This window comes from Mauremys reevesii, unplaced genomic scaffold (assembly GCF_016161935.1).
Source record: "Mauremys reevesii isolate NIE-2019 unplaced genomic scaffold, ASM1616193v1 Contig99, whole genome shotgun sequence".
In the NCBI taxonomy this organism is placed as follows: domain Eukaryota; kingdom Metazoa; phylum Chordata; order Testudines; family Geoemydidae; genus Mauremys; species Mauremys reevesii.
In genome coordinates, this window is record NW_024100916.1 from 9821 (window position 1) to 28744 (window position 18924).

Below are 18924 nucleotides of genomic sequence, written 5' to 3' on the forward strand. Positions count from 1 at the left end.
AGGTCACATGACATACCTTGCGTCCAGTCTGTGGCCACCTTGAGTTCAAACCCTCCATGGGGCGGGACTTCTAGTGACAGGTGAGAGGGACTAAGGGGTCAACGGGTAGGGCTTGGGAGGGTCAAGGGAGGGTTAGGGTTTGATTGATGGTGGCGTTCTGATAAATACCAAGATGACATGGATACCTTGAAAGAAATGTGGACTCGTTACCTCTGGACCGGGACTATGACTGCCGTATTGACCTACCACCTTGGTTGAAAGCTGCTTTTCCCTGTATTTATGCATTGTTGGGACCAGAATTAGTGGATCTCCCTGCGTACAGTCATGAAAACCGGTCCTAAGAGCAGGCCCTTTTGGGGAAGAAGAAATGTGGGACTCTGCTACGCCTCTCTTTAGACAATCAGCTTCTGAACAAAGTGATCATTTGAAACCATTACCCTCTGCTGCCACAAAAAAAAAGTGCCACAGAAACGTCAATCAAATCTCCAGAAATTCACAAAATCGTAGGTAGCCAGCCAGAGATGCCAAATATGACAAACAGGGATCAAAGCCGAAAGGAAGTCCCTGTTTCGATGGAGTCTCTGGTTAAACCCAAAAAACAAATAAAGATAGCGGTATGGAATGTTCGAACAATGTATGAAACAGGGAGAACAGCATTAGTAACAAAGGAAATGAGAAAATATGGTATTAACATCCTTGGGATCAGTGAGATGAGGTGGACGGACACTGGTATGTTAACACTGGACTCTGGTGAGACAATTTTTTATTCAGGACGCACAGATGGATATCACCATGAAAGGGTGGGCATCCTTGTCGACAAACAGACGAGAAAGAGTTTGTTAGGATGGAGTCCTGTTACCTCCAGAATAATAAGAGCGAGATTCTTCTCCAGATATGCGAAGACCACCATCATCCAATGTTACGCACCTACTGAACAAGCCGAGGAAGAGGAAAAGACTTGTTCTATATCAGACTTCAGGAAGAGATACTTAAGACCCCATGCCACGACATCCTGATTTTGATGGGCGACTTCAACGCTAAAGTCGGTTCCAATAACGACGGGTATGAAGCATGTATGGGGCGGGAAGGAGTTGGAGAGAGAAATGATAATGGTCAACGATTTGTAGATTTATGTCTTGAGAATGGACTGGTGATAGGTGGAACAATTTTCCAACACAAGACAATACACAAGCTGACGTGGATATCACCGGATGGGAAAACCAGGAACCAAATTGATCACATTGCGATCAATCGAAAGTGGAGAGGGTCGTTGTTGGACACCAGAGTATCAAGAAGTGCAGATGTAGGTGGCGATCATCACCTTGTATTGAGTAAGCTTCAGATAAAACTGAGAAAGACGAAGAAAGTTTATGGGCAACAAATTTTCAACTCAAGGAAGTTGAAAGAACCGTCGGTAAAGGCACAGTTCATACTGGAGCTCTCGAAAAAGTTTCAACTTCTAAATGATTTGCGAACTGGTAATATACATACTATTTGTGATAACGTTGAGAAGGTATATGCGGAGGCCAGCAAGACAGTGCTTGGCTATAAGAAAAGAGAGCGGAAAGTATGGATTTCAGATCATACATACATACTCATTGAGGAGAGGAAGATAGCAAAATTACGTATGCTGACTGGAAGTGGTGAACAACAGAAAGCTGCGAATGAAGAATACAGGGAGAAAAACAAGGCTGTGAAGAGAAGTGTTCGAAAAGATAAAAGGGATTATATTACCAGTCTGTCAAGAGAGGCACAATCAGCAGCCGTGTGGGGCGACACAAGAACTGTGTATAGAATCACGAGGACTTTGACAGGAGGGTTCAGCAATAGGTCAACAGCAGTTAGAGGAAAGGATGGGAGAATATTGATAGAAGAGAAAGAACAAATTAATCGATGGGCAGAGCATTTTAGAGAGACCCTAAATAGACCAAATCCTGAAGAGGTAGTTGAAATAGAGGAAACGAGTTTTCAGATGGAGGTAGAACAAGGGCCTATCACAGAGCGAGAGATAGAAGAGGCCATTAGACAGACAAAAGAAAATAGGGCACCAGGCGAAGATAGAATAACATAGAAATGCTAAAAGCCGACCTGAATATGAGTGCCGGGATTCTAGAGGAGCTATTCAACAAGGCATGGGAAGAAGAGAAAGTACCTGAAGCATGGAAGAAAGGTATCATTGTGAAATTACCAAAGAAGGGTGATTTGTCTTTGTGTGATAATTGGAGAGGTATAAACCTGTTATCAGTGCTCGGGAAGGTTTTCTGCAGAGTCCTGTTACAGAGAATAAGACAAGCAGTAGAAGAGATCCTGAGGAAGAACAAACAGGATTTAGGAGTGGGAGAGGATACGTTGATCAGATATTTGTATTAGGTATGATAATGGAACAATCCCTTGAATGGAACTCGCCACTGTTCATGAACTACCTTGATTTCGAGAAGGCATTTGATAGCGTCCACCATCCATCTCTCTGGAATATCCTAAAAACATATGGATTCCCTCCGAAAGTTATTAACATCCTCAAAGATATGTATGCCGATAATAAGTGTTGTGTTCGCCATGAAGGACAGCGGAGCGAGTGGTTCCATGTGAGAACGGGAGTTAGACAAGGATGTCTTATTTCGCCCATCCTATTTCTTGTGGTTATAGACTGGGTGATGCGGAAAGCCACCGAAGATAGGCCAAGAGGGATCGCATGGGGACCCTCTGGTCATATTGAAGATTGTGACTTTGCGGATGACATCGCCCTGATTTCAAGCTCTCAGATGGACCTTCAAGAGAAGACTGATAGAGTAGGTAGAGCAGCAAGGTGCGTGGGACTTAATATCCACACCGGTAAGAGCAAAACAATGAAAGTAAAAACAGCCAGCTCGACGAAGACAGTAGTATGTGACGTAGAATTGGAGGAGGTGAACGATTTTAAATATCTTGGTAGTTACATATCAGCTGATGGTAATATTCAGAAGGAGATATCTACCAGAATTGGTCTTGCAGCAACTGCATTCTATAGACTTCAGAACATTTGGAGGTCGGCCATCTTGCAAGTGAAAACCAAGGTAGAGATCTACAGGTCGAACGTCCGCTCTGTGTTGCTTTATGCGGTGGAAACATGGAGGATCAACAAGAAGATAGAAAGTCAGCTTTGGGGTTTTGAAGGAAGGTGTCTTAGGCAAATTCTTAACATACACTGGCCGCAGCATATCACCAATGTTGAAGTGAGCCGATTAACGGGCATTAACAACATAGTGGATGAAGCCAAACAACGAAGACGGAGATGGTTGGGGCATGTGTTGAGAATGGGTGCTGATAGACACCCTCATATTGCCCTACGATGGACACCACAAGGAAGAAGGAGGAGAGGTAGACCATTGGGGACGTGGCGAAGGACCATTGAAGAAGAAATGAAAGGCATGGGAATGAAGTGGGATTAAATTTGCTGCCTCGCTCAAGAACGAAACGAATGGAGGAGAATGGTTGACGCCTTATGCTTGACCGGGAGTGAATAAGAGGAAGAAGACCCTCTGCTGCGAATCCCACAATTGTTGGCTCACAGGAAATCTGCAAAGGGTTTCATCAAACTTCATCTGCAAGGATTTCCAATCTAACCCTCGTTTGGGCAAGAGACAAATTGAAGACAGATTTCAAAACAGACGATGGACATTTTAACGGTCTGATATGCTAGTTGAGCTAACTAAGGGTCCCCTGACCTTGAAACACTTCATCAGTGATGTATTTGGGGACAGTGTCATCTATTCGGGTGAAATACGTCTCTTTTTGGAGAACCCAGAGCAGCACACGCAGCACATCCGAACCTGGAGAGGTTTCAGCAGCATGGTCTCAACACAGAATTGGAAAAGCGGAACCTCCAGCCAACTCTCCACAGAGTTTTGGGGGTACATCCTCTCCCAGAAGATGTTACCATTGATGCAAATAAGGTGGAAGCCATTCATAAATGGGGCGAAGTTGGAAGTCCTCAAGAAGTGCAGCGCTTCCTAGACTTCACTCATCCTGTGAAATCGAGACGTGCTGGCTCTCAGTGATGCTTAGACGGAAAACCACGCACCCCACACAGAGGTTGGAACCACCCACTGCCCGGTTGTCCTGAGGAGCCATGATTTCTCCAGGAGCTGGATAAAGGGCACAGGGATCAGCCTCTCAAAGGTAGGGGAGGGTCGTGTGAGGAGAGGGTCTAAGAGAGGAGGATCGTGGGCTAGGCTCTGTATTTGGGCTTGGCAGGGATCGAGAGAATGGAGAGGGCTGTTAGAGGGCAATGCGAGGTGGGAGGGGGGTCGGAGATGGGGGCAATGCCTGAAAAGTTCAGCTGATTTAGATCAACTGTGCCAGAGAATCACTGGTTGAAGTGACTGAAAGCTCTGAGCTGGGGCTGGCCAAAATCCTCCTCCTCAGATGGGAACATCCCAAAAGTCTGTAGAAGCTCAGCCTCTGAGGTGAACGTTGCGGCCCTAACCTCTCTCTGCTCTGTACCTCACAGGATTCCAGCCGGCTGTTCCAATCCAGGAGGAAAACTGTGCCACCGAAGTCTCCCAGCACCTGGGCAGTGAAGTGCCACTTAACCCCGCTGTGATGCACAGACCTTGCCCTGGCTGGCTGCACAGGGCTGAATTTCACCCCGTCAGAGTGTAAGGAAATAATTGTCTGAAAGCCTTTTTCTTTTTGGATGTCTGTCTAGTGGGAAAGAACCATGGGGATTTCTAGCCTGTTTTGCTCCCATGCCTGGTGCTTCAATGATGCAGAGACGTGCTGATACATTGGTTGATTTCCCCACCTTTTAATCTACTCTCTTCTTCTCTTTTAACAGGTATTCTAAGGGCCCCCCGTGCATCATATGGGCATTCTTGAGTGTGCAGATTGCATCAGACCTGCACCTGAATAATTAATAGTGACTGAAATATGCAGACACTAAAGTTCTGCAGCCAAATTCTTGGAAACCTTCCTCTTCAATGTAAGATCAGGATTTTGGTTTAAATTTATTTTTATTTTAAAAAAAAGTGCTAAGCAGATGCTACACTGTAAGAAGCGGAAAGAGAATCAAAAATTGAAAGATTGTTACTAAAACCAATGAACAACTGCAGAGAGTGGAGACCCGGCAAAGCAAACAAATGAATACTGTGAGTAAATAACCTGAAAGCAAATGGGGAAGAAACCCCCATCTGGGTAATTGTGGCTCTTGGGACAAAAACTGGGTTCCTGGTACGTAGCCTGGCTGAGATCATCCCTTTTCCCTGGGATTCAAATGTCATTCTCTGTGTGGTGTCCTTATTTTAATCCTAGGAAAAAGATCCCCAAAGGAGATGTAAGGATCCGGAACTCTAATGTCTGCCAGAAGCTTCAGCCACCTTCATAGGTAGAAGTCACTGGCTTTCCTACTATGCCACTAGTGCTCTTTCTGCTCACCAGGTCTGCTCCCTTCAGCAGGACAGAGACACCCCTTAACTCCCCGAGTCCTGATTTCCTGCCATTCAAGGGGCTGAGGGTTTGCATTGCCCCCACCCCCACCATCAGAGACTTTTCCTATGGGAATCTCCCCAGAGCAGGGGAGAAATCTGTTCTTCCGTTAGAACCAGTCTGCTCAGTAAATCCACCCACACTGACCTCATCTCAGATGCTTTGTTTATCTGAGATTAGTGGTATCTTTGGAAAACCCTTAGCGTGTCAAGGTGTGAGGTGGAACAGGGAATACAGGAGCACCAGCAGATTCCCCTGAAGAACACCACCCTGTCTTTCTCTGGTCAGGCTAGGGCTCACCGTCCATTGTGGAGGTGAAGACCAGATGAGAGCTGCTGGATTGACCTTGATGTGCCATGTCCTTGTGTGGATGAAGGACCTACATCTCAGGGATGGCCAGCAGCAGATGTAACACATGTCTCCAGGAATGGGCTAAATAACCTACCTTGAGAGGTAAGTAAAATCGTGGCCACAAATAGACATCACAGGAATTGGTGGGGATTGACCCAGGGTCCTTCAGCACAAGCCCCTCTCACTCACTGTCAACAAATCCAGCTCCACTCACTAGACCACACCCCATTCCAGAGCCCCAGATCCCAGGAGCCCTGATTCTCAGAGCCAGGCCTCACATCACAAGGCCAAACCTCCTCCCATTCTGTGCCCTGTAGAAGGGACCATTGGCAAAAACCTCCTCTACATTCCCCCTGTCAGAGACTGCGGCCACGGGTGACAAGTGAAAGAGCTGAGATCTCCCCTGTGGGAATCCGAGGGGCTGCACATTTGGGGTTTCACAGGGATGGCCTCTGGCAGCCATTGACAGAGTGTTCCTGGGAGGAGATTTTCCATCTCTAACAAAGGGTTTCTGTTCCCCCAGATCTCAGCCGCTCAGCAGAATGCGGGAGAGCCGAGTGCTGATGGGCTAGAGGGTCCCAGGAGTCGTTGTGCAGCAGGGGCAGTGTCTGCAGTCACCATGGGCCACGCCCTGCGCTCCAGACAACCCAGGCTGGTTCCCTGGATTGCAAAGGGGACTTTAGCTTGTGGAATTGGAAGCTTCAGCCACCTTCACAGGTAGAAGTCACTGGCTTTCCTACTATGCCACTAGTGCTCTTTCTGCTCTCCAGGTCTGCTCCCTTCAGCAGGACAGAGACACCCCTTAACTCCACGAGTCCTGATTTCCTGCCATTCAAGGGGATGAGGGTTTGCATTGCCCCCACCCCCACCATCAGAGACTTTTCCTATGGGAATCTCCCCAGAGCAGGGGAGAAATCTGTTCTTCCGTTAGAACCAGTCTGCTCAGTAAATCCACCCACACTGACCTCATCTCAGATGCTTTGTTTATCTGAGATTAGTGGTATCTTTGGAAAACCCTTAGCGTGTCAAGGTGTGAGGTGGAGCAGGGAATACAGGAGCACCAGCAGATTCCCCTGAAGAACACCACCCTGTCTTTCTCTGGTCAGGCTAGGGCTCACCGTCCATTGTGAAGGTGAAGACCAGATGAGAGCTGCTGGATTGACCTTGATGTGCCATGTCCTTGTGTGGATGAAGGACCTACATCTCAGGGATGGCCAGCAGCAGATGTAACACATGTCTCCAGGAATGGGCTAAATAACCTACCTTGAGAGGTAAGTAAAATCGTGGCCACAAATAGACATCACAGGAATTGGTGGGGCTTGACCCAGGGTCCTTCAGCACAAGCCCCTCTCACTCACTGTCAACAAATCCAGCTCCACTCACTAGACCACACCCCATTCCAGAGCCCCAGATCCCAGGAGCCCTGATTCTCAGAGCCAGGCCTCACATCACAAGGCCAAACCTCCTCCCATTCTGTGCCCTGTAGAAGGGACCATTGGCAAAAACCTCCTCTACATTCCCCCTGTCAGAGACTGCGGCCACGGGTGACAAGTGAATGAGCTGAGATCTCCCCTGTGGGAATCTGAGGGGCTGCACATTTGGGGTTTCACAGGGATGGCCTCTGGCAGCCATTGACAGAGTGTTCCTGGGAGGAGATTTTCCATCTCTAACAAAGGGTTTCTGTTCCCCCAGATCTCAGCCAGTCAGCAGAATGCGGGAGAGCCGAGTGCTGATGGGCTAGAGGGTCCCAAGAGTCGTTGTGCAGCAGGGGCAGTGTCTGCAGTCACCATGGGCCACACCCTGCGCTCCAGACAACCCAGGCTGGTTCCCTGGATTGCAAAGGGGACTTTAGCTTTTGGAATTGGTGCTGGTGCCTGTGTCCACAACTGGGATGTTTTCATGAGGCTACTCAATGGTCCATGAAGCGCCATGCAAGCAAGGGGAGAATGGACATTAGAGAGCGAGGCCGGTGCCTTTGCAGGGCTGCTGCAGTCGAACATCCGCAGCCAGAAGAGAGACGATGGGAAACTCGCTTCAATGGCTGGCCACAGCCACAGCAGCTGTCTCATAAAGCTCTGCTCATGCTCCAGCCAACAGAGGCAGGACGAAGAGCCACACTGGGAGAGCCTGATTTGCAATTAGCAAGACGCGGTTTTTCAGTGGATTATGCTGCCCTGACCGTCTATTTCCTGCAATGTGCACATCCAGCCTCCCTGGCAGACCTCAGTGGGAGCTAGGTTCTCCGTGCCCATAGGACAGGGCTGGCCTTACCATGAGGCGAACTGAGGCGGCTGCCACAGGTGCCAGACCGTGGGCGGGCGCCACTAGGATCCAGAGTGTAGAAAAATTGTCTGGTGCTGGTGCATATGTTTTCTCGCTGCTCGAGATGCACAGAGATGGTGGAGTGCTGTGCTGGAGGAAGCGGGCCCAAGAGACATAACAGGCAGGCAGGAGAAAAGGCGAGAGGGAATAACAGAAAGCAACAGGAGCTTCAGGGAGAGAGAGGAGGAGGAGGAGCCTCTTATGTACCTCTTGAGCACCCCCAGGAGCCTGGACTGATTAACACCAGCTTCTCAGGAGCTTCCTATTTCCTGAAGTAGTAGGGAGCCGTTAGGCCCTTAAGAGGCTGATATCTTCCCTCACTCAGGCCCTGCTACCAGCCTGCTTCTTTGTCCCCTTCAACTGAGTTTTGAGAGCCACTCTAGCTGGCACAGAACAGCAGTCATGAGTGAAAGAAGAAAACGCCCCTCTGGGGCAGCATTCAGAAAAAGAAAGCAATCAAAAGAAGCTTTTCTGTCTAAGCAGGAAGGAGCTCTCCTGAGATACAGAGACACAAATGTTCACGGTGAGCCTTCCATCCCCAATGCGGATGTGAGTGGTGAGGAGATGCCTGATCTTCCAGTTAGTCAGAGTGCAGGCGACCTGGCAGCTACTGCAGCATCCATATCTCCATCCCAAATGGATGTAAACCATGCACATGCCTGAAGAAAAGTGTAGATCAGAGAAGAGTGTGGTGGAGGCACAAGAAACAGCTGCTGCTGGGTTTAGTTCCTTAAGTCTAGATGATCCAGGACTGTGGACCCACCTGAGCAGTAGCCTGAGGGACTTCCTTGTACTGCATGGGCCACAGCAAGTGAAAAACTTCATGTTCCCCAAAGACAATGAAAATAGAAGCTTCCATGCAACACATTCCTGGTGTGAAATCCCCAATGGTGACAAAGTGGAGAGGTCATGGCTTAGGTACTCAAAAACCCAGAATACTGCATACTGTTTTTGTTGCAAACTCCTCCAGTCTAACGTTCCAGCCACATTGCGTTCTACAGGAACAAAGGACTGGAAAAATCTGGCTAGAAATGTGGCATGCCATGAGAAGGCAGCAAATCACCAGAGAGCATCTCATAGGCGGAAAGAGCTTGAGATGAGCCTAAGGGTAAAGTCCACCATAGATGATCAGCATCAAGAGAAGATTGCATCAGAGTCTCTTTACTGGCAAAATGTTCTGAAAAGGCTCGTTGCCATTGTGAGAATGCTGCTACCCAAAACCGAGCACTGTGTGGCACTTCAGTTCAGCTACATATGCCAAACAATGGAAACTTCCTTAAAATTGTGGGGCTGATGGCTGAGTTTGATGCCATAGTTGTCATTATGGAGGATAATGCTATGACAGGAACTGTTCTTGGGAGAAGAGTAGCAGAGGGAAATGGAATCAGCAGAAACATACATAACTTCAAATTTCTGCGTGGCTTAGTGTTGTGGCATGACATACTGTTTGAAATAAATGTTGTAAACAAGACACTCCAAGGTGTTGACCTTGATATATCTGGCGCAATGGAACAACTGGACAAAGCAAAGTCAGACCTACAGTCTGACCGGTCAGATGAGGGATTTCAAACCGTTCTGAAGAGTGCACAGAAGTTGGCAGAGGAACTTCACACTGAAGCTATTTTCCCACCCATTCAAGAATACAAGAGTCACCGAAGAAGAAGACATTTTGATTACGAGGCAGGGGATAATCCCATAAGAGACCCCAAACTGACAAAGTGGAGAGGTCATGGCTTAGGTACTCAAAAACCCAGAATACTGCATACTGTTTTTGTTGCAAACTCCTCCAGTCTAACGTTCCAGCCACATTGCGTTCTACAGGAACAAAGGACTGGAAAAATCTGGCTAGAAATGTGGCATGCCATGAGAAGGCAGCAAATCACCAGAGAGCATCTCATAGGCGGAAAGAGCTTGAGATGAGCCTAAGGGTAAAGTCCACCATAGATGATCAGCATCAAGAGAAGATTACAAGTTACATTTCAGCAGGATCTACTCCAAAGGCTGTTCTGGAATATATGTGCACAAATAAGATGAGCAGCCTCTTTCCAAATGCTTTTGTTGCTCTGCACATACTTCTATCACTTCCTGTAACAGTTGCCACTGGAGAACGCAGCTTCTCCAAGCTGAAGTTAATAAAACACGTCTACACTCCACAATGACACAGGTCAGCCTTGCATCCATCTCCATAGAGCGTGAGCTGGCCCAGACGGTGGACATGCAGGAAGCAGAAGCAGTTCAAATCTTTGCAACCAAGAAGGCACGGAAAACACCGCTTTGATTATTCAAACAGATAAAAATGCCAGTGTTTACCATGCAGAGTAGAAAAGTTACGTTTGCTGTTCAGGCATTTGAAAGTTGTGTTACTTAAAATTTTGGAACAAGGCATTTTAAGTTATTAGTTTCTCCTTTATTGGGGGAGGTAGCAGAGCAGTACCATGAGAGGAGTAGAACAGGAAGAAGGCAGAATTGAGACCTTTCAAAGTTTTGGCCCGAGCGAGGGGGTATGGGGGTGTCATTTGAGCTCCCTGCCTCAGGTGCCAAAATGTTGTGGGCCGGCCCAGCCACGGGATCAGTGCTCAGAGTGTTCTCGCAGCAGCTTAGCCTGCAAAAGTGGAATATGAGAGATGCAATGGTCCAAATAGTTAAAAACTCGTCCTCCCTGTTTGTCTCTGCGGTTTTTGTGTTTGCAATTAAAGGAAGCCAGATATCTAGCTACTTGAGCCCCCTTGTTCCAGTCAGAGTGAAAATCAGCGCTCGCGTGCACAAAACATTATAGTGAAAAGATGGATTTTTAACCTAAAGCCACACTCAGTTCAGAAGATACCAAGAGGAACTGCCCTCTTTCAAAACAGCTTGTGTCTTCTATTCTCAAGGATGGCTCTCTGGGCTGACATGGACCACCAGCTTCTGTGAGGGCAGCTTGACTTTACTGCTTTGGAAATAATGGCAGATGGCGGTGTTCCTATTGAAAGAGGACCTCTTTGCTTAAAGGCAGCTTTAGCCTCATTCCTGTCAACAATGATGAGAGCTGGTGGCCATTTTGAAAGGTTGCAATTCTCTGAAGAAGAGCAATTCACCATTAAAACTTTCGGAAAATGTGCCTCTTGCCTATGGACTTTTTACACACATACACATAAATTCTTATGCATCAACCGTTTTAGCAGAAAATTTCAGCTTTTTCTCAAAAAAAAATAAAGCTTGAACTCTGGACATTTTTATTTCTCTTCTCTGGACTTTTCAATTCTAATCTATCTTTTTTCTTTTTTTTTTTTAGATAGGGCAACCAGAACTGCACAAAGTATTCAGGGACTGAGGATACAATATATTTATATATAGGCAATATGATATTTTCTTTCTTATTATTTATCCCTTCCCTAATGGTTCCTAACATGAAGTTAGCTTTTTGAACCACCACTTCACATAGTTTTCAGAGAACCATCCACAATGACCCCCAAGATCTCTTTCTTGAGTGGTAACAGCTAATTTAGATCCATCATTTTGTATGTATAGTTAGGATTATGTTTTCTAATGTGCGTTACTTTGCATTATCAACACTGAATTTCATCTGTCATTCCCTGGGCTGATCGCCCAGTTTCGTGAGATCCCTCTGTAACTCTTTGCAGTCAGGTTTGGACTTAACTATCTTGAGTAGTTTTGTATCATCCACAAGCTTTGAACCCTCACTGTTTACCTTTTCCCAGATAGTTTATGAATAGTTTAATGCAGTTCTTTATGGAACCTCGTTGTTTACCTCTTTCCATTGTGAAAGCTGACCATTTATTCCTACCCTTTGTTTCCTGTCTTTTAACCAGTTAGTGCTCCATGACAGAACCTTCTCTCTTACCCCATGACTGCTTAATTCGCTTAAGAGCCTTAGGTGATGGGCTTGGTCAAAGGTTTTCAGAAAGTCCGGGTACACTATATCCATTGGATCACCCTAGCCTACATGTTTGTTGACCCCCTCCAAGAATCCTAATAGACTGATGAGGCATTATTGCCCGTTCAAAAACCATGTTGACTCTTCCCTAACAAATCATGGTCATCTGTGTATCTGATAATTCTGTTCTTTACTATAGTTTCAACCAATTTGCCTGGTAATGAAATTAAGCTTACTGTTGTAATTGCCAGGATCATCTCTATGTCATTTTTTGAAATCAGGGTTATATTAATTTTCCTGCAGTCATCTGATACAGAGGCTCATTTGGTGATAGGTTACATACCACAGTTAGTAGTTGCGCAAATTTCATATTTGAGTTCCTTCAGAACTCGTGTTTGAATAACATCTGGTTCTGCAGTAAAGACTGATGCAAAAAAATCCATTGAGATTCTTCCCAATGGCCTTATCTTCCTTGAGTGCTCCTTTAGCACCTCAATTGTCCAGTGGCCCCACTGGTTGTTTAACAGGCTTCCTGCTGTGCTGCTGAGGTACTTAAAAACAACTTTCTGTTTATGTGTCTTTTTTGCTAATTGCTCTTCAAATGCTTTTATGGCCTGCCTGATTCTATTTTTACACTTGGACTTTCTCTTAAGCTTGGTTTCCTCTGCTAGCCTCAGGACTTGCTCATGCAATACTCAGGTGCCTATGAAATGCTACCTCACTTTGAAAAGGCTGCCCCGGGTCACTGTAAACACTTCCTGGGTTGCATCACTCTGTAGGAAGGTAAAATCTCCATGGAGTCTGAACTAAGGTGGAGTTGCTATAGGAGCTCACAAGGGGCACAGGGGTGCTGGGCTCTACCACCCAGTCCCAGAGCAACTGAGGCTGCATGTCCTGCCCTTGGGAAAAGTGGTGACCCTTTAGACAGAGTACTAACGAAAACAAGCTTGCAGGTACAGTGATTTAGAAATAAATTACTATGTGAATTGTTTCAAAGACTATGACACTATCAATAGTGTTTTGTTAATACATCTTGCTCTGAAGGGGACATTTTCAGTTCAGTAAAATAGCAGGGAAAAAGACCTAAAAGTTCTTTAAAAAAGCTACCCACTGCCCCAGAACCACCCAAGACTTAGTTCTTTGGTCATTTCCATTGAGATAGGGAGGACCTGGGTTGGGTTATTTAGGGAGAAATAAATGGTTTGACACTGTTAAATTTTTAAAGGACATATTTTTTAAATTAATTTTAACTCAGAAATTAATTAACAGATTCACTAGCAAATTCTCAGAAAATTCATTCTTTAGTTAGGGTGTAGTGCTGTAAATATGAGGAGGACGTGGCTTAAATATCTCCAGAGTCAACAACTGGACACAGACAGATTAATATTTTGCACTAAATCCTGATCTTATTAAAGACAAGTGGCAAAACTTCAATTGACTTCAAACTACCTGAACTCTAATAATGCATATGCAGAAGGGGAAAGAGTTAAGATTTCACCTGTACGTTTAACTTTGCTGTTTCCTAACTCTTGTGTAACACTGGTAAAACTGTTTGTCATCTATGTAGCCCCTTCTTTGTTCAGGACCAGAATGTGGTATATTGCTGCCCAGGTCGAGTCCAACTTCCTCTGATGTTTCATGAGGAAAACAAAGGAAACCAAACCCCAAATATTTGGGTGGGACATTTTCAGTGTGTGGTGAAATTTGGAACTAAAACCCTACAGATTTTAATAACATTTTTTTCAAACCCAAAATATTTACGTAGAGAGGAGAGATGCTGTTGTTTTGTTTTTCTGAAAACTGTGATGTTCCTGGGTGGGGAACCTCCATGAAGTTTCCCACAAAATTAAAATTTAATTATTAAAATTAAATTAATTATAATTTAAAATTTCTAACCAGCTCTAATGCGTCTCCATGACTCATCAATGTATATGAATGGTGCAATCTGAGGATTAAGTTACTTCCCAACAAGAGAGACTGTCTCAGAATCTTGTCCATCATGAATAATTTCTGCACTGTTTGCTTCCTATTATTTTAGCTTTCCGTCCTGCTAGCTACATTTCACTTTATTGGTTAGTCAAATAAGATAAAATAGGGTTACATTAAAAAGAAAATGTTTCTATCTCAGGAAAATAAAGTGGTTTACTCCATTATTTAGCTCAGCTTGGTTCAAATAGAACCCTACCTGCTGATGAGCATTTACCGAAAGGCTTCAAAGGGTTTACATTAGTAAAAGGATGGATTTTTAAGTTGAAGTGTTTATTGCTAGTTTATAAAGCCAATACAGATTCCCTGGAGTTTTCAGATCTCTTGATGACAGAATCGCACAATTAAGTAACTAAGACTCATGTTGCAGACAGCCATTTTGGGTACAGAATAACTGCCCTCAGATATATTGTTCTGTTGGGAGTGGGGGTGCGAGAAGAGATTTTTACTCATGCCCACTATTTCTATTCCTGTTTTCTTGCACAGGGATAATGGATCTTCCACATTTGGGTGGAAGAAGGTCCAAAATAAAGCTCCAATTTCTGATTCTATTCTATATAGACTTACATCACCAGAATATCTGAGCATCTTCCTGCTGTGTATTAAGTGACATGATTATTTGTTCTCACTTCTTCTCCCCATTATTCCTGGGGGAATTCTGCACCAGCAAGGTACTGAGCACGCTAGCCCCAATCCAAAGAAACATAAGCACAAGCTTAACATGCTTTAGACTGTAAGAAGCCCCGTTGAAATCAAGGACCCTGGGGCTCTGGTCTCAGTTTGCACGTCCAGTCACTACTGTAAAACTAACAACATTGAACTACGGGCAAGTTTCAACCACATGCCAGGCTCCTTCTAGGATCCTTTGATTTTATATGTCTGACCCAACAGGGCTCCCCCCTTCAGGAATGGAGAGATTGAAAAGTTCTGAGGAATCACAGCCTAACCCCTAGGCCCGCTGCCTTTCAGACCCATGACGCCCAATTTGCTCCCTTCTGCCTCCTACTGCTGCCACCCCCTTTCTGCCCTCACCCAAACACAGAGGAGTTTTCATCTCACTCCCCTGCCCCCAACACAGCTCAGCCCCAGGGCCAGGGAAAAGCAATGCTAAAGGCTGGGGAGCCGGCTGCGTGGCCTACAGAGGTAACAGTGTCCTAGAGCTGAGAACTGTGCAGGCAGAGGAAGGGGGCAAAAACCAGGACCACACCCAGCTACCAGCACCAGCCATCTTAACAGAAAACATCACCCAGCCCATGAAAGAGTCACAGGACTGGAAGGGACGTCGAGATGTCATCAAGGACAGGCCCCTGCACTCATGGCAGGACCAAGCACCATCAAGAACATCCCTGACAGGAGTTTGTCTAACCTGCTCTGAAAAGTCTCCCCTTATGGAGATTCCACAACCTCCCTAGGCAATTTATTCCAGTTCCTACTACCCTGATGATTAGGAATTTTTTCCTAATGTCCAACCTAAAACTCCCTTGCTGCAATTTAAGCCCATTGCTTCTTGTCCTTTCATCAGAAGTTAAGGAGAATAATTTTTCTCCCTACTCCTTGTAACAACCTTTTAGGTATTTGAAAACTGTTATGTCCCCTCTCAGCCTTTTCTTTCCCAGACTAAACAAACCCAATTCTTTCAATCTTCCCTCATAGGTCATGTTTTCTAGACCTTTCATCATTTTGTTGCTCTTCTCAGGACTCTCCAATTTGTCCCCATGTTTCCTGAAATGTGGCGCTCAGAACTGGACACGATACTGCAGTTGATGCCTTATTAGAGCTGTGTAGAGTGGAAGAATTACTTGGCCTGTCTTGCTTCCAACACTCCTGCTAATGGTGGATTGTCTGTCACTTGAAGTCTTTCCAACTGGGTGTTGTGAGATGTGTGAGAGCTAAAAAAAATAATAATTACAGGCTTGTTACAGAAATTACTGGGCAAGGTTTTGCTATGCAGGAGGTCAGATTAGATGATCATATTGACCTCTTCTGGCCTTAAAACTGTATGAAAAATCAGTTTTACCCAATCAGGGGTGGTAAATTGTAAGGCACTATTAGGCACTAATTGTAAGGGTAGGGTGATTGCTTGGCATCTACGCAGAACAAAGTTAAAGTTGTTTGTTTGCTGTAACTGTGCTTTTTCCATAGTTAAACATGTCTGGATTTCTTTTAAGCCTAACTTTGACACCAAATTCACTGAGTCCTCCCTACGGAAGGAAAGACTGAACCATCCGTTTTCAGTGACGCTGCTCTTGAGACTTCTCCCTGTGTGTCAGCAAAACATCAAGAGCTTTCCATAAAACTAAGCAAAGGCAAATAACCAAATCTACTAAGCATGTTAGGGCACCAAGGAGGGCATTGTAATGAGCCCCTCTGTGCCTGCCTTGAGACTACAAGTGGAGGTGTGACGTCAGGCACGTGATCTCTAAATGACACAGAAATTAATATATAAAGGTTGTTGGTGCCCTAACATGATCCCTTAGGGATAAAGAGTGATTGGACACTCTCTTCCGCCAGTAGCTGTGATACAATACTTCTTTCTTTCAGTGGAGGTGGCATAGCTATTTTCCTTTGGTTCTGAATCCTGGACATAACTTTCCATTTTCTCCATGTACTTGGAAATGTGATGTTAGTGCAGTCAACAGTTTTGCAACTTAAGACAGATATTGTTTGTTTGTTTGTTCATTCTTCTGTCTCAGGATAAATTGCAGTGGCAATGGACATGGTTCATGGAAGACCCTGAAAGGTCCAGATGGATATTAGGTAAGACTCCAGTATTATACATAAAGATGAACCTGAGTTACACACTTCAGATCTGGAATCCGATTCAGATCCGACTTCTTCAACCTTTGAGGATTTTCAGATTCTGGGCTTTGGTTCCAGCCAATTATAGAGATAAGTTCAGGGATGTAAAATTTGTATTTATTGCTGTTGTGTTGTCAATTAGAGGTCAATGCCCCACTGTACTAGGTTCTCTGGAAAAACATAGTAACAGAGAGTTCCCGCCCTCAAGAGCTTACAGTCTAATAAACAAGACAGAAGAGGGTGGGCGAAAGGAAGGATTATTATCCACATGTTACAAAGAGGGAATTGAGGCAAAGAGGGAATCTTTGCTTTGTCCAAAATCACACAGGGGGTCTGTAGCAGAGCCAGGAATTGAAGGACGATCTCAGTCTAATGCCCCTAGTGCCAGTCTGACCATTACCCAGTGTTGAGTATGTGTGTGAGTGGGGGAGGGGGGAGGACGGACACTTGGAGCCAGCGGGTTCTGGTGTGGCTGATCTCTAACCATAAGGAGGAAATAACAATAATTATTTGCACTGCAGCAGCCACAGTCATGGTCATGTTTGTTTGAAAATGTAACCACTGGGCAGCATTGGAAGGGCGTAGGTGGTAGATGACATTGCAATAGCAGATGAGCCTCACTGTGTGAATAGACTGGAAAGGCCCTTGGCTTGAGAACATGCTGTTTGTGTTTGATGAAATGGGGAAGGGGGAGCCAGAAGAAGGAAGCAAATGGAGACAGCCTCACTTTTGAGGTGTTCCATAGTTTTGCCTTCTTACGATACCAAATTCTGAACTATAAATATCGTGCACAAAACAGAATTACACTTCCCTGCCCCCTCTCTAAACGCTGGGTGTGTTATTTTTTAAACGATCTCAAGATTTTAAGCCAATTTCATGATTTTTGGAAGCCTGATTCATGGTTTTCAAATGCTTGGGATTAGCAACACTGCCAGGGGATGTGTTATGAAGCAGCAGTAACCAAGTGACTGGGGCATAACAGACATTGTGGTCATCTAAAAGGATTATCTGGAATAGGGTGAGCAGATGTCCCGATTTTATAGGGACAGTGCCGATTTCTGGGTCTTTTTCTTATATAGGCTCCTATTACCCCCCACCCCCGTCCTGATTTTTCCCATTTACTGTCTGGTCACCCTAATCTGGAAGGATCTAAAAAGTATGAATGCTTTCTATTTTACCCTCAGCAAGCAGACACTATAAAGTACCCAGCTCAAACCCAAACACATACCAGGTATATTTTATTGGAGAAAATTTGTGATAATGTACATGAATCTGGAAACTCCCTATGGGGAACTGGATGCCTAATTCCAGTCAATTTTATGGAGACTTGGATGTCTAAATCTCCTAGACAGCCTTGAAAATCTCAGCCCTGTTAAAAAGTGAGTGTAAATCTAAAGCTCCATCCCAACTCTTCCCAGACAACACAGCGGCTGGTTTCCTGTAAGATATTCACTACCTACTTTCAAGACCAATGGTGTCATTCAGATTTAATTCATGCCATGAAATTTCCTTCTTCCATGCTGCTCACTCTTATTATCCCGGCAGGTATGGTTTCATGCACCCCTGTATAAATGGCTAAGCATTAACTTGAGCATGAGTTCGAACCCTGGCCTTACATTGCATGGTAGATGTACTGTGAGGTGACTGGTGCTTGAAAATTCACTGTTGTAATTTGCCATACTCAAAAGATTCAGCAATGGCCAGTGATTTTGGTAGCCTCTGTTTATGCGTGCCCAACTCAGTCCCCTCGGTCCTGATTTCCAGAAACTCCACCACTCCAGCTGAAGTCAACGGAGCTGTAAGTACTCAGCACTTGAGAAAATAAGGCCCAAGGTCTTTTACATTGAGATCCCAATAACAGTGGCATTCACAACCAACGACTATCTTTGAAAATGTGTCTGTATATGTTTGGTCACCTAAACTACCTGCTCTTTAATTGTGTGACTCCTAAACTCATAAAGAGTTGTGTGGGGGACTTTTGGTGTGAGTACTGAAGAAATATTACATCTGACTGAGCATTCATGACATTCTCCCTTTCAACAAACACAGCTTTGAATATAGTATCACACACACAAATGTCTCTCAAAAAACAGATGAGTTGGGCTGTGGATCTGACTGAAGCAAAA

At 45.0% G+C, this 18924-nt stretch overlaps 2 long non-coding RNA genes across 2 annotated transcripts; both read left to right on the forward strand.

Moving 5' to 3' along the window:
* The first annotated feature begins 4580 nt into the window (after nt 1-4580).
* Nucleotides 4581-4961, forward strand: LOC120395150. The gene is made up of 2 exons (XR_005592495.1): nt 4581-4637; nt 4817-4961. It is a non-coding gene; the product is annotated as an uncharacterized LOC120395150 (long non-coding RNA).
* A 123-nt stretch (nt 4962-5084) lies between these two features.
* LOC120395140 lies at nt 5085-5908 on the forward strand. The gene is made up of 3 exons (XR_005592487.1): nt 5085-5126; nt 5290-5362; nt 5752-5908. It is a non-coding gene; the product is annotated as an uncharacterized LOC120395140 (long non-coding RNA).
* Nucleotides 5909-18924: the final 13016 nt, after the last annotated feature.